The sequence below is a fragment of the Prunus avium genome, chromosome 6 (assembly GCF_965620075.1).
Source record: "Prunus avium chromosome 6, drPruAviu1.hap1.1, whole genome shotgun sequence".
Classification (NCBI taxonomy): Eukaryota; Viridiplantae; Streptophyta; class Magnoliopsida; order Rosales; family Rosaceae; genus Prunus; species Prunus avium.
The window spans coordinates 8,939,670-8,955,214 of NC_142289.1; the positions used below are offsets into that span (position 1 = coordinate 8,939,670).

The 15,545-nt window shown below is 39.2% G+C and overlaps 2 pseudogenes; both read right to left on the minus strand.

Moving 5' to 3' along the window:
* Positions 1 to 4,384: 4,384 nt before the first annotated feature.
* On the minus strand, positions 4,385 to 7,373 carry LOC110747158 (putative receptor-like protein kinase At5g24010 pseudogene; annotated as a pseudogene).
* Positions 7,374 to 12,574: 5,201 nt separating this feature from the next.
* Positions 12,575 to 15,457, minus strand: LOC110752341 (putative receptor-like protein kinase At5g24010 pseudogene; annotated as a pseudogene).
* Positions 15,458 to 15,545: the final 88 nt, after the last annotated feature.

Consider the following 15,545-nt stretch of genomic DNA (forward strand, 5'->3'; position numbering starts at 1 on the left):
CCAATGGCTTTCCCATCTACTTGCTCTCCATTCCCCACGAACACTTTAACTTCATGCTTTCTTGGTTCCCTCCTTCTTGTGAATTCCTGCACATTATGAGCTATATGAATCGAGGCACCCGTATCTAACCACCAAGAATTAGAAGGAACATCCACTAAATTAGACTCAAAACTCACTAAGGCTAATTCTTTATTACCTTTGTTCTTGTTCTTCTCAAACCACTTCTTGTAGTTGTTGCAGTTCTTCTTCATATGACCTTCCTTTTGGCAGAAAAAACACTTAAATTCAGTGGTAGGGGTCATGCCAAGAGGCTTGTTTTTTTTGAAACTAACTCTGCTTCTTTATTCCCCACTTTGCAACACCCTTATCCTCATACTTCTTGGCAGTAACCACGTTAACCACACCTCTACGAGCCTTTGTCCTATTTTCCTCAAGAACAACAATTGTAATCAGGTCATCCATTGTCCAATCTTCCTTCAGGGTGTTGTAGGTGGATTTCATCTGATCAAAAGGTAGGGATTCCAGCGCAATATGCACTAGATAATTTGGGGCAATAGGCACTTTCAACTTGCTCAATTTAGCAGCAATATCCATGAGTCCCATGAGATGTTCTCTCACGCTGCCTCCTCTTCATACTTCGTATTAGCCAGCCTAGACATGAGGTGCTTCATTTAAGCCTTACCAGATTCCTTAAATTTCGTTTAAATGAAATCCATAAACTCCTTGGCACTGTCTGTTTCTAGAACTCCACCAAAAAGAGCTTCTGTCATAGTCTTCTTCATAACCAACAGACAAACCTTATTCGCCATCCTCCAAGCTTCATGCACCCTTTTAACTTCAGCAGGGGAATTCGCAATGGGTTTGGTCGGCTCGTCTTGAGTGATAGCATAATCGATATCACTCATGCCTAGTGCAATATCAAGATCGAACTTCCATCGTTTGAAATTCGATCCGGTGAGAGTTTCAATTTGCGAGAAATTGATTGAAGGAGTGTTCATAACTGTAAGGATTTGCAAACGAAAGCATATTACATATTACTTTCCCAGAAACCGATTCTCAATTTGTTAAGAGAAAACAGTTTAACTTGATTCACAAAACTAACAAATAATACATGCAAGCGTCCTTAATTAAGTATCACACCTTTGTGGCAAGAGATTACTTATAGCTTACACAAATTACATGTTATCTTGTGCCATCACAAATAAATTACAGGATAGATTCTATTTGTTGAAGAAACTTACCAAGCAATTTATGTATGATGCAATTTTCGGTTATTTCTTTAGGTTTTGAGTTTTTAGGTTTGATTTTGTTATGAAAAGTTTGTTGATTCTCAAAACAAAAGCAAACATATATCTAGCTCAGAAAAATAACCAAACAAAACACAGTTCAATAAGGAAAACCCTAAAAGTGCAGTGAATAGTGAAACAACCGTGAACAGTATTTTAGGGGTTTTTGGTGTCCGTTTTTGACGCAAAATACCTTTCCGAATAGGGAAAAACCTAACTTATAGAATTCAAAAACGCGTTTAAAGTTTTTTAAAAAAAAGAAAAAACAAATCAAAACAAGTTTTTTCCTGATTCTTTAAAACTCTTGATATTTCAGAAAACATGTTTAATCAATCTTCAAAAAAATAAACATAACCAAAATTCATACAACATAACCAGATATGTAAACGGATTAGGCATGCTTGAACAACGATTACAGATATGTGTGAACAACCAAAAGCTCTAATACCAATTGTTAGATTTCTTTAATATACAATCTAGATCTTTCACACAAATATGGAATACGTATAAAGACATAGGGACATAACTGGAGCCATCTTCCTTGAGTATACAGCCTCTGAACTCATCCAATCCGTAGCAGCAGCAATCCTAGCAAGAATAGGAACGGCTCAAGACTTCTGCTCTCTCTCAGAATCTGTTTTAGCTCTCTCTTTATGATGAGAATAGGTTTAGAGAACGTGTCTGATGAGAGCAGGGCCTTAAGCTTATATAGGGCTATCAAGTCGTCTCTAATCATCACCGAGGGCCGATTTGACTAATCTTCCAAGCCCACTTAATCGGTTCACACACAAAAGAAAATAATTAGGACCCTTAATAGGCCTCAAAACCCTTCCTTATTCCACAAGGTTTTGGGCCTCAAGGTACGACTTAATTTAAATTCTTACCAAACCTGATATAACTTAGTATCTAGTGCACCGATCCAAATAGGAAAACATAACAAGAGTAAAGCATTACTGAAGCTATTCTAGGTCTAGGGACAATAATAATTATGAGGTCAACAACATGGACAACTACATCAACATGAGATGCTGCTAAAGAAGATTGTTTGCAAGAAGAACTATTCTTCTTGTAGCTGCTTGTCAAGTGTTGGCCAAAAAAAGCTACTTATTAATTGATATATATCATCAGTTGTGTATGTTTGTAGCCTAGACAAATGTATATTTCCAACGATTATGAAATTGAATAAAAGAAACACACATCTTAAAAGGTAATCCCTGATAAATAAATGATTGAGTTCCAGGATTCAATGAGACATGAGGTTTTTGAGATATATCTATCCATAATATTTTCATAACACCATCAATCACGAGTTTGTGTCTCCTTCAATTTGAATTGTTTTGTATCATGATCCTACTGCCCAGGGTTTAGGCTAAGAGCATGGCTGGATAGTCTCAGGGAAAAGTATAGAATATAGCAGGGAGTAATGTATGAACCTAAGTAAGACACTCCTCTGGGGTAACAAGGTGAAACTCCCAATCAACAGCAGTTTAACTAGGCTTATTTACTGTAGCGCCCCTTGAAACTTTGGTCAAATCTCACTTTACCCTCTGAAAGTTAAAATGGCCCACTTTGCCTCCTTGACCGATGTTTTGCATCTCAATTTACCCCCCACCGTCAAGTCAGTCAAAAACTCTGTTAAAAATGTCAACGTGGCACGAATGGGACCCACAATTTTGTTAAATTGGATGCCACGTAGGTGTCATGTGTAAAAAAAATAAAAAGAAAGATTTTCTTTTAAAAAAGTTAATTCAACTATTATTAATAAAAGAAAAACGAAAGAAAAGATTAATAGGAAATTAAAAAACCAGCAGCATCGTCTTCTCCACACCACCCCACCCCTCCACCATCGCAACTAACAGATCTCCTCCCTCACCCCACCCCATCCCTTCGTACCTAGTATCTATAAAATGTGGTCTCATTGTAATAGGGAATTGCCTTAAAAGATTGCCTAGATCATGATTATCCTTCATGATTGTTGTGATTTTGATGATGATGGTGTAAAAGGTCGGCTGCACTTTCAAGGCAGAGGGGAGAAGAAGGGCCTCCATCCCAACGCCCCCCTAACCCAAGCCATCCCTTATCTCTCTCCAGATCCGACAAGCTTGAAACTCCAGATTCGCTGAGGATTCAACCCAACTGCCATCCCAGATCTGTTGCAGATTCAACCTATCCACAATACCAGATCCATTTTTTCTGTGGGAATGGCTTGTGGTGGGTTTGGGTGGATATGGATGATGATGGGTGGTGGTTGGTTGCAAAGGGAGGAGGAAGAATGATGGGGGCAATCATTTTTTCCATCGCAGTAACTTTCACAAATGTTGTCGATGGATTGACTGGGCAAAAGTAATTGACTCTCCCCTGTTGACCCAAAAGATCAACACCAACCGCACCATCAAGGTCGATATCAATGGCAAGGAAGAACGACACAGTAGTTTTTTGTTTTTTTTTTTCCTTGGTATGGGTAATTTTGTTTTCTTTAATTGATCAACAACTTCATTTATTGTTTTACTTGTAAGTATGAAATTATTGTTAATACGTATTGCAATTCTTGGTAAGTATGAAATTCGATTTACAACTTTGTAAGCTTCATCAAAACATAAACTCATACTAGTGTGGAGATAATCCGGTTGCTAATTAGCATTTGGTGAGGTTAATTTGCTGAAAAAAAACAAAGAGAAGAGGAAAGCTTTGGCTTTCTGTTCAGGCTGCCATTGATTCTGTTCTTGAAGGAAATCGTAAGTGGATCATCATCCATGTTAGGAAAGGGGCGTACAGGCAATTCACCATCAATTAGAGCCTCTTTTGGAATTAATTAATAAGTTTTTTTTATTTTTAATGTATTACATTATCTAATGCATTATATTTTTTAAGAAGAAAATCTTTCTTTTTAATTTTTTACACATGGCACCTACGTGGCATCCAATTTAACAAAATTGTGGGTCCCATTCGTGCCACGTTGGCATTTTTAACAGAGTTTTTGACTGACTTGACGGTGGGGGGTAAATTGAGATGCAAAACATCGGTCAAGGAGGCAAAATGGGCCATTTTAACTTTCAGGGGGTAAAGTGAGATTTAACCAAAGTTTCAGGGGGCGCTACAGTAAATAAGCCGTTTAACTATCATAGAATTTGTTAGCTGCTTCTGTTTATGAACAATTAATACTATTATCGCATCTTAAAGATGGGAAAGCAGTTGTAGTACAATAATCAAAGATAGGACTAAAATTAACAAGGCATACCTAACTTAGCTTTTACAGCCTAAAGAAACTTAAACAAGGTTAACTAATATACCTTACAAACTGAACAAATTTATCGGGCATCACCAACTCTCAATTGGGAGAAAACTTCAACTTCTGTTGTATCTAATTCATCGGCTCCGAGAAGAGCCAGTTCATCTATGTTAATCGTGGAGCTAACTGAAGGAAAACGCTGAACTTTTGGCAATACAAATGCTGATGAAGCATTGGCTGTGCTGTCTTCATGGGGTTCTCTATGCTTTGCTGTTTGCTGGAGCTGGAATGCATACTCCAAGTCCCACAGCACATCACCCATTGTAGGCCTATCATTAGCATCATCTTGCAAGCATTTCTCTGCTGTCTCACTAAATTTTCTTAATGAGCTAGGATCAATCTCATTCTTGATTGAAGAGTCAACAATCTGTTCAAGCAACCCTTTCTTCTTGCAAAGCATTCCCCATTCAGCTAAATTCATTTGGTCTCTTGGGAGCATTGTATCAATAGCACGTCTTGCACATAACACCTCAAGGAGAACCACGCCAAATGCATAAACATCAGATTTTTCTGTCAACTGTTGGGACATTATGTATTCAGGATCAAGGTAACCAAAAGTGCCTTTAACATTTGTGCTGACATGTGTTTCATCAAGAGGACCGGATCTTGAAAGGCCAAAGTCAGCAACTTTGGCAACATGGTTTTCATCCAACAAGATGTTGGTGGACTTAACATCACGGTGAATGATTCCCCCAGCTGCACCTCTGTGGAGGTAATGAAGACCCCTTGCTGCACCAATGCAGATTTCAAGCCTTTGCTTCCATGACAAGCGAGGCAAGTTTGAATCATATAAATGATCTCTCAAGCTCCCTTTTTCCATGAACTCGTAGACCAGTATCATCTCAGACCTTTCATCACAGTACCCAATTAAGGAAACAAGATGGCGGTGGCGAATCTTGGACAAAACCATGATCTCTGTTTGAAATTCTGGAAGGCCCTGGCCTGACCCTTGCTCATCTCGTTTACCTCGCTTGACAGCTACATTTCTGCCATTCAACAGAGTTCCTCTGTAGACATTCCCAAAGCCACCCTCACCTATCAACAATTTTGTGTCAAAGTTGTTTGTTGCTTCCTGAAGTTCAGCAAAAGATATCTTCAACCCAATATTTAGATAATTCATAGGGGAACCAGTAATAGTTCCATCAGTCAACCTGCTGTGGGTACTCCCTCCTCCAAATGCAGGCATTGGTGACCATTCCGAAGTTTCAACATGCTTTGCCTTTCTGTATTTCAAACCGAACAAGATTCCGACAATCAGAATGCAGATAAGTGACAGGCCTCCAATAACTGAACCAACCACAAGACCCACCTCTATCTTATTGGGCCCTTTCATATTACAAACTGAAGCTGGAGGGTTACTTAAAGCTGGTCCCTCTATTATCTCCAACATTTCCAGTCCATTTAGAAAGGAATTGTTAGTTGTTGTGTCTGTGTTAGGGCCTATGCTGATGTTAATGAATTCAGATCCATTAGAACTCAATACAAAATCATAGTAGAAAGGCGAGTACAGGCTACTAAAACTAAAATCAGGTCCACCAACTTTCTTAATGAAGTTTCCATTTGAATACAAGTTAAATACTAAATTACCAGGCGGACCGATAATGTCACAGAAGTGAACCCGGACGAGGTGTCTAGCATCCGCACTCACATTAAAAGACCAGGTTATGTTGAAGGGATTGGGTAGCCCGTTACTCCTACCGGTCATCAATTTGGCCGTCAGGTAAACTAAATCTGGAGCAATAGAATCATTATCAGCACCAACGAAACCATCAGATTCTACCGACTGTCTAATAAGCGTCTGTGAGGAGGGTCGGCTATCCTCTGCAGAGGTTGAATTAGACAGATATCTATCATCTTGTTCCCAGTTTCTCCGTATTATGTCATTATCTGCTGTGATATTCGGGCCTCCAACATTCACCCTGTAAATTGTACGTAGAACTAAAGGGAAACTACTGCTGTAATTCCGAGGGCTGAATTTCAAAGGTGCACGGAAGACTTCAATGGCATTTACAAATGCAAAAGATGATCCTTGAGGTGCAAAATATATTTTAAATGAGCCAGGACCAATGGCAAGAAAGAACTCCTCTATCAAAGGAGAGTTGCTACTGTTCTTTGCAGTGAAATTGCTCAGCAGTTTGAACCCAGAATTTGAAACAACATGAAAAGCCGAAACATCAAAAAGAGCTGATGAGAGATTAAGTGAGGAGGAGGAGAAAGCCAAGAAATGCAGACGGACAATATAAGTACCGTTTTCAGCGATCGTGAACTCATAGTAGGATTGGTTGTAGAAAATTCTTGCTGTTTGGTACAGAATTGTCGGCTGGTTGGTGCTTTCAATGGCCCTGCTTTTCTCTGAGCACCAAAAACCAGAACTCGAGTCTGCAGTGAACAGCCGGCCAGTGAGGTTTGCATCAGCTTTAGACCCACAATTGACGAAATACTTATCAGGTTGCTCATAGGCTAAAGAGAGAAAGTGAAGGGAAGAGAAGTGGAAGAGAATAAAAAACAGAGAAAATAGAGGGATATGGATTTTATGGTTATGAAGGCTTTCCATGAGAATTAACGGAGTTGCTGGATTTTGCTAATTGGTAGCAGAGGGAAAGCTCATCTGAGCTGAGTGACAATGGAAATTATGGCAAACAAAGACTTGGAATAGTTGTAACCGAAAAAAAAAAGACTTGGAATAGGAAAGTCGTGGACTTTGAAGTTGAAACACCAACCGTGCAAGTCTGCAGTTAGAAAATTCCAAGCAAAAGTATGGTAGATTTATTTAATCCTCCCTTATATTTCATAGACTATGCAAATACAACAGAGAGCCATATAATTGACTGAAATATCTTCCACCACCAATAACAAGTTTGGATGAGAACAGCAGAAACATCAATGGTCCACAATGATACAAAGAACACACTTGCATTTGTATTAAAACGACTGGTAAGCAGCGAGTCAAGAAACTGACCTGTTTTAGGTGGATGGCCTCTCCATTAGTAGTCCACCTTCGTGCTAAATGCTTAAATTTTTTATATTAAATAAATGCTGTTATTTTCACCCCAATATAAAGAGAGTGAAGAACGAATGATCCTCATATTTCCTCATCCATCTTAACTTCTCACCCGCTATGTAAATTTGAAAGAAAAAAAAACACCAACACTCTCTTTCTTTGCACTTGGAAGATAATAGCTTATGGGTTTCACAGATGGATCCAGATCCTCTGCTTTGATTTTCTCTGCCATAATCTGCTGTACTTTTGTTCTCCATATGCCACATCATTAAAATTTAATCTAACGGATTTAAAAGTTGACACATCAAAAACTCAATTTACTCCTAATTAAAAAAGAATAAAAAAACCCTAACACCCAACTAACTGTAGTTAACGTCCTAACCCCTCTTTTTTTTTTCTCCTTCTTGCTTCGTTTTGTCCTCCAGCTTTTTTTTTTTCTCTTCTCCTTATTCATCCACACTTAAATCTAATATAAGGGTGGAGAAAAAAACATATTTAAAAATCCATATGAGGTTAATTTATTTTCTTTTCCTCATATATTAGTTTTGTTTAAATCCATAGGGGCGGCCCAGGGCGAACATGGCGAGAGACCGGGGCCCAAGAAGCTATGGGCACAAATATTTTCAAAGGCCCATATATCTATAGAAAGAAAATGTAATTTTTTTCTTTCAAATTTTTTTTTTCCAACATGTGAAATAAGCCTTTTTTTATGCCTTTTATTATTATTATTTTATCTTTTTAGAATTCTTCTGTCTCTCGTCTCACCCTCACACCTCACTGTACCATCTTTTCTACCTCCCACCATCTCCATCTCCTTTACCACCTCTCTTCATATTTCTTCATTCAATGATTTTTTTTCCTGGGTTTTTACTGGTTTGTAAAAGTAACTTGATTGCTCCCAAATTTCATTTTTCTTTTGTTCCTTACCGGTTATCTGTCCTTTTTTTGTTGTAATTTTTGTTTCTCACAATTTCATCTGATTCATGTATTCAAAGGGAAGGCTATGAATTCTTCATATACCAAAGCCCGTATCTAGTTTTGAAAGTTCCTGATAATTTTGATAAACAATAATACAAAAAATTTAAATAAAAAAACTATTGTGTTCAGAAGAATATCCATGTCATGTTTATGCAATCAGAGTTGAATTCATTGATTTTAAATTAGATTATGAACTCTCTTAATTTGCCAAATACTATTTAAGAGCCCAATTTTTTTAAAAGGTCAACTTATTTGTGTTTAAGAGATCTAATTTTTTCTAAGAGACCGGATTCTAATTCTTTTAAAACTATCATATAACATAATTTTGATTTTTCGCCCGGGCATTCAAAACATCAGGACCGGCCTCTGCCCAGGCCCAGCCTCCTCTTTAGCCTAGTCGGATCCAGCTATGCAGATGTTGAGTAAGTAGCTCACCTAAACGAATGTGAAGGAATGAAATAAATATATAAAAAAAAATCGACTTGCTGATTGCAGGGTAACCATATGGAAATTGCCAAAGAGAACTGTCGGATTTTCTAGAGAGAGAATGCAATTGACAATTAGACTGGTGGGATTTTCCAGAGGCCATGCAATTACCATGAATGCGTTTTTTTCTCTTCAGTTTTGGCATGTTTTTCCAGTGTGTTTTGGTTTCCCATTTCCACCAGACCAGACATGTAACCCAAGAAGTCTATGAGCTTAATGTGATTTTTTGGAGCTAGGAATTAGTTGATTGGCTAGTTCTACGTGTGAAGACTTGTCACCCCAAGGCAATTAATGAAGACGGCTGGTGTGAAGACTTCTCATCTCAAGAGCATTGATGAGGGTGGTTGAATGTTGAGTGTGCAGCTGAAGGAAGCTTCCTTCCTAAGTTGAAAGGCGAACTATACCAACATTATAAAGAGGAGCAAACACAAGGGAGCAAAGTAGCCAGGAGCAATTCATACACCCTTCCATAATCATTTCCTCCTCAACTTTTCAACTTTGAACCTGTTCACCCGTTTTGATTTGTTTTCTGTGATGGTAGGGTAAAGTTCCCCATTACTCCAAAGACCATTGGTTGGTCAATAAATTAACTTTCTTCGTGTGTCGAGCGTGCCACCGTTAGCAATTTTTCAATTCTAACAGACTTGAGAGTAAAAATAACCTGCGCCCCAAGCTATTGACTTTTGAACAAACGATTGTGAATTTGGGTGAGGAATATCTCCCAAGTAAGTTCTTTTCTATGCCTTAGACTGGTAAGGACTTCACAATTTTTCACAGTATAAAACTAGTAGTTCTTGCCAGAATGAATGATAACAAAGTGAATCGCTTTCAGGCAGAACTCCCCTTTACAGAGCTTAAAAAGGAAAAACTGACTATAAAAAGACAAAAAGAGGGCTGTGCTTCCATTTCTGTTCGGGTAGACGCCTCTGTTCTGGGCTGGACTGGGTACGCCTGTGCTGGATTGGACTTTCAACAACTTCAACTGCTAGGCTTCAGCTGCAAATCGATACCAAAGCTTGAGTTTGGCAGAGCTTTAATCTATTTCAAGCCCTGGAAGGCTTTTGGATCGGCAGAACTGGGACTCCTCCAGTCTAAAAGGGGCAGAAGTGGCTAGACTTTGAGCTGGAACTGTACTGTGGTACCTGTGCTGCTTAGTCAGGGCTCTCCATAAATTTGTCGAGGTTTTCGTATTTGTGAAAAACTCAAACTCTGCTTGCCTTGGCTTTGCTAAACCAAATTTGTAACGAGAGAAATCTCGTTTCGCTATTTTGTGAATTGGGATTCAAATCAGACGCAATGTTCTAGCTGTCTTTGTTGGGAAAAAGCAGGATGATTCTGCAAGCTTGTCGTGAAGCTTTTTTGAGATTGAAATGTTTCAGACTTTGGGTCTGTTTGAATCTGTTTGAAGACTTTCTGAGATCAAGTGATCATCTTCAGAGTTTTGTCTTTTGACTGAGTTTTTGGTTGTGTTGATTGATTGTCTTAGACTGTTCACCTCCTCTCATTTTTATAGACAATGCTGGAGTGGTTTTTTTCTAATCTTTTTAAAAGAAATGGGCGGCAGATTCTCTAAAACAAGATATTTCTATTTTCTAAGTGTTTTGTTTGTACCATATCTGACCCTCCGCTCATACAACGACACGTGGATCTTAGAAGCTTACCCAAGTGCCCAAGGCTCCGAACAATCAGCATCGGCTACCGATGATATTGTCTCAAGTGGGCAAAAGGTCGCTAAAGGCCCAACATAGACTACAATCGGTATCTTTTACCGATTCTGCAGAATCAACCTCGAGGCACCCGCCCGAAATATCTAAAGACTCGTGTCGACCTCATAGGGCCCTCCCACGAGTCCCACATCGAAATTAAGTACTAAGAGCATACAAGATGCCCTCTATAAATAGACCCCTTCACTGCAATACAGGGGTAAGACTTTCCAGCTTGACCTTTATACTAATATATTGTCAACAGCGAGGGCTCTTAGAAAACAATCTTACTTGAGCATCAGAGGGTCTTAGGCTGGTTCCACACCGGTTCCATAGACCTCACGAGCTTCGCTTATCTTCTATTCAGGATCAGCATCCGAGGACATGGGGAATCTCCATCTAACACTCAATTGATCTGCTAGATCGTCCTCATCACTTGTAAGTTGCACTCATCTCTATCTGTTCAGTTTTAGTGCAAACATGTTTAAAAAGGGAAGTTATCCTTTTGTAGCAAGTAAACCGTCAACAGTCTATTTTCTAAAGCCATCACTTCCTGTTTTCTTCCTTTTTACGATTTCAAGACTGCTGTGATGGTTAGTTTGATTTTCCAGATGAACAACTCTCTGTATCCCACTTATCTCTTTAGAAAATGTAGTCTGCCTATCTCTTGGAAGTGATGCCTGTCGATTTTTCTGTTTATAGAAAAGGATTTTGATCCTACTTTCCCTGTAAAAGACTGGAGAAATCCTTCTGCAAAGAATGTCTTCATTAACTCCCTGTAATATCTAGTCGAAATTGTTGACTTTTCAACGTCAGACAGTCACGTGGGTTCCTTCTGTTTGCCTTGTTCCAGGGCTTTCGAGAGAAACGGTAAAGCTGTTTTTTTGGGCTTAATTTGTTTCTTCCAAGGTCCAAGCCATTTGTATAGTTTCTGGGCCTTTAATTTTTGGATTTGAGCATATTTCTCTTTGGCCCTAGTCAATTGGTGGCTGTCAAAAAATGGCGTGGGCCTTTTGACTTTGGACTGGGCGCACCAAATTTAGGCTCAAACAGAACCCAAGCTTGTAGTCATAAATCCAAAATCAAAGTAAAACAGAGCTGCCAACCAGCCAATTACCTTTCATGGATGGACCATAAACAGTTACTATTATCTATCTATTCTTTTGCTGTCCTAACAGTAATAGGCCAGATTTGAGGCGATATACATCAGTAATTCCTCCAGATTTGGAAGTGTAACTTTTCCAGGGAAAAGATGCAGGATTTGCCTACTAGTTTCCAATGGGAGAGTAAAGCATTACGGAAGCTATTCTAGGTCTAGGGACGATAATAATTATGAGGTCAACAACATGGACAACTACATCAACATGAGATGCTGCTATAGAAGATTGTTTGCAAGAAGAACTATTCTTCTTGTAGCTGCTTGTAGCCTAGACAAATGTATATTTCCAACGATTATAAAAGGTAATTGAACTATGGTTGGCGTATTGTCATTGTTATTGAACGTTTTCAAAATAATTAAATAGCAACTAATAAGTACAGAAGCCATAGGAACTTTCTAGCTTCTTACTAGCAAACCCAGAAGCTAACCTTAATTTTGGAAGATCTATTGCAATTTGGAGTTAAACTTACACATTCTTTGACATCTTAATTTTGCTACCTAATCCTACGTTCTATTTGCATTTACAGAACCTTTTCACCTTCGTAAGAAAAAAAAGAGAGAGAAGAATTTCACCTAAGCTTCCCTTGTCATTTCTTTTGGTCTAAAAGCTTGCTATTAACAACTTCAAAGCCAGACGACTAGACTGTGAACCCTCAACCTGATGGCATAAACTAGCTAAAGCATCTGGGGTAACAAGGTGAAACCCCCAATTAATACTATTATCACATCTTAAAGATGGGAAAGCAGTTGTAGTACAATAATCAAAGATAGGACTAAAATTAAGAAGGCATACCTAACTTAGCTTTTACAGCCTAAAGAAACTTAAACAAGGTTAACTAATATACCTTACAAACTGAACAAATTTATCGGGCATCACCAACTCTCAATTGGGAGAAAACTTCAACTTCTGTCGTATCTAATTCATCGTCTCCGGGAAGAGCCAGATCATCTATGTTAACCGTGGAGCTAACTGAAGGAAAATGCTGAACATTTGGCAAAGCAAATGCTGATGAAGCATTGGCTGTGCTGTCTTCATGGGGTTCTCTATGCTTTGCTGTTTGCTGGAGCTGGAATGCATACTCCAAGTCCCACAGCACATCACCCATTGTAGGCCGGTCATTAGCATCTTCTTGCAAGCATTTCTCTGCTGTCTCACTAAATTTTCTTAATGAGCTAGGATCAATCTCATTCTTGATTGAAGTGTCAACAATCTGTTCAAGCAACCCTTTCTTCTTGCAAAGCATTCCCCATTCAGCTAAATTCATTTGGTCTCTTGGGAGCATTGTATCAATAGCACGTCTTGCACATAACACCTCAAGGAGAACCACGCCGAATGAGTAAACATCAGATTTTTCTGTCAACTGTTGGGACATTATGTATTCAGGATCAAGGTAACCAAAAGTGCCTTTAACATTTGTGCTGACATGTGTTTCATCAAGAGGACCAGATCTTGAAAGGCCAAAGTCAGCAACTTTGGCAACATGGTTTTCATCCAACAAGATGTTGGTGGACTTAACATCACGGTGAATGATTCCCCCAGCTGCACCTTTGTGGAGGTAATGAAGACCCCTTGCTGCACCAATGCAAATTTCAAGCCTTTGCTTCCATGACAAGCGAGGCAAGTTTGAATCATATAAATGATCTCTCAAGCTCCCTTTTTCCATGAACTCGTAGACCAGTATCATCTCAGACCTTTCATCACAGTACCCAATTAAGGAAACAAGATGGCGGTGGCGAATCTTGGACAAAACCATGATCTCTGTTTGAAATTCTGGACGGCCCTGGCCTGACCCTTGCTCATCTCGTTTACCTCGCTTGACAGCTACATTGGTGCCATTCAACAGAGTTCCTCTGTAGACATTCCCAAAGCCACCCTCACCTATCAACAATTTTGTGTCAAAGTTGTTTGTTGCTTGCTGAAGTTCAGCAAAAGATATCTTCAACCCAAGATTTAGATAATTCATAGGGGAACCAGTAATAGTTCCATCAGTCAACCTGCCGTGGGCACTCCCTCCTCCAATTGCTGGCATTGGTGACCATTCCGAAGTTTCAACACGCTTTGCCTTTCTGTATTTCAAACCGAACAAGATTCCGACAATCATAATGCAGATAAGTGACAGGCCTCCAATAACTGAACCAACCACAAGACCCACCTTTATCTTCTTGCGCCCTTTCATATTACAAACTGAAGCTGGAGGGTTACTTAAAGCTGGTCCCTCTATTATCTCCAACATTTCCAGTCCATTTAGAAAGGCATTGTTAGTTGTTGTGTCTATGCTAGGGCCTATGCTGATCTTAATGAATTCAGATTCTTTAGAAGTCAATACAAAATCATAATAGAAAGGCTGGTTCAGGCGATTAAAAGGGAAATTGGGTCCACCAACCTTCGTAATTAAGTTTCCATTTGAATACAAGTTAAATACTATATTAGCAGGCGGACCGATAATGTCACAGAAGTGAACCCGGACGAGGTGTCTAGCATCCGCACTCACATTAAAAGACCAGGTTATGTTGAAGGCATTTGGTAGTCCCTTAGTATCACGGGTCATCAATTTGGCAGTCAGGTAAACTAAATCTGGAGCAATAGATTCATTATCAGCACCAACGAAACCATCAGATTCTACCGACAGTCTATTAAGCGGCTGTGAGGAGGGTTGGCTATTCTCTGCAGAGGGTTGGCTATCATCTTTTTCCCAGTTTCTCCATATTGTGTCATTATCTGGTGTGATTTTCGGGCCTCCAACATTCACCCTGTAAGTTGTACGTAGAACTAAAGGGAAACTACTGCTGTAATTCCGAGGGCTGAATTTCAAAGGTGCACGGAAGACTTCAATGGCATTTACAAATGCAAAAGATGATCCTTGAGGTGTAAAATATAATTTCAATGAGCCAGGACCAATGGCAAGAAAGAATTCCTCTATCAAAGCAGAGTTGCCACTGTCCTTGGCAGTGAAATTGTTCAACAGTTTGAACCCAGAATTTGAAACAATAGGAAAAGCCGAAACATTAAAAAGAGCTGATGAGAGATTAACTGAGGGGGAGGAGAAAGCCAAGAAATGCAGACGGACAACATAAGTACCGTTTTCAGCGATCATGAACTCATAGTTGGATTGGTTGTAGAAAATTCTTGCTGTTTGGTACAGAATTGTCGACTGGTTGGTGCTTTTAATGGTCCTGCCTTTCTCTGAGCACAAAAAACCAGAGTCTGCAGTGAACACCCGGTCATTGAGGTTTGCATCAGCTTTAGACCCACAATTGACGAAATACTTATCAGGTTGCTCATAGGCTAAAGAGAGAAAGTGAAGAGATGAGAAGTGGAAGAGAAAAAAAAGCAGAGAAAATAGAGGGATATGGATTTTATGGTTATGAAGGCTTTCCATGAGAATTAATGGAGTTGCTGGATTTTGCTAATTGGTAGGCGAAGGAAAGCTCATCTGAGCTGAGTGACAATGGAGATTATGGCAAACAAAGACTTTGGAATAGAAAAGTCGTGGACTTTGAAGTTGAAACACCAGCCGTGCAAGTCTGCAGTTAGAAAATTCCAAGAAAAAGTATGGTAGATTTATTTAATTCTCCCTTATATTTCATAGACTATGCAAATACAAAAGAGGACATTTTGGGTGTTTCAGTTCTTTCTTGTCAA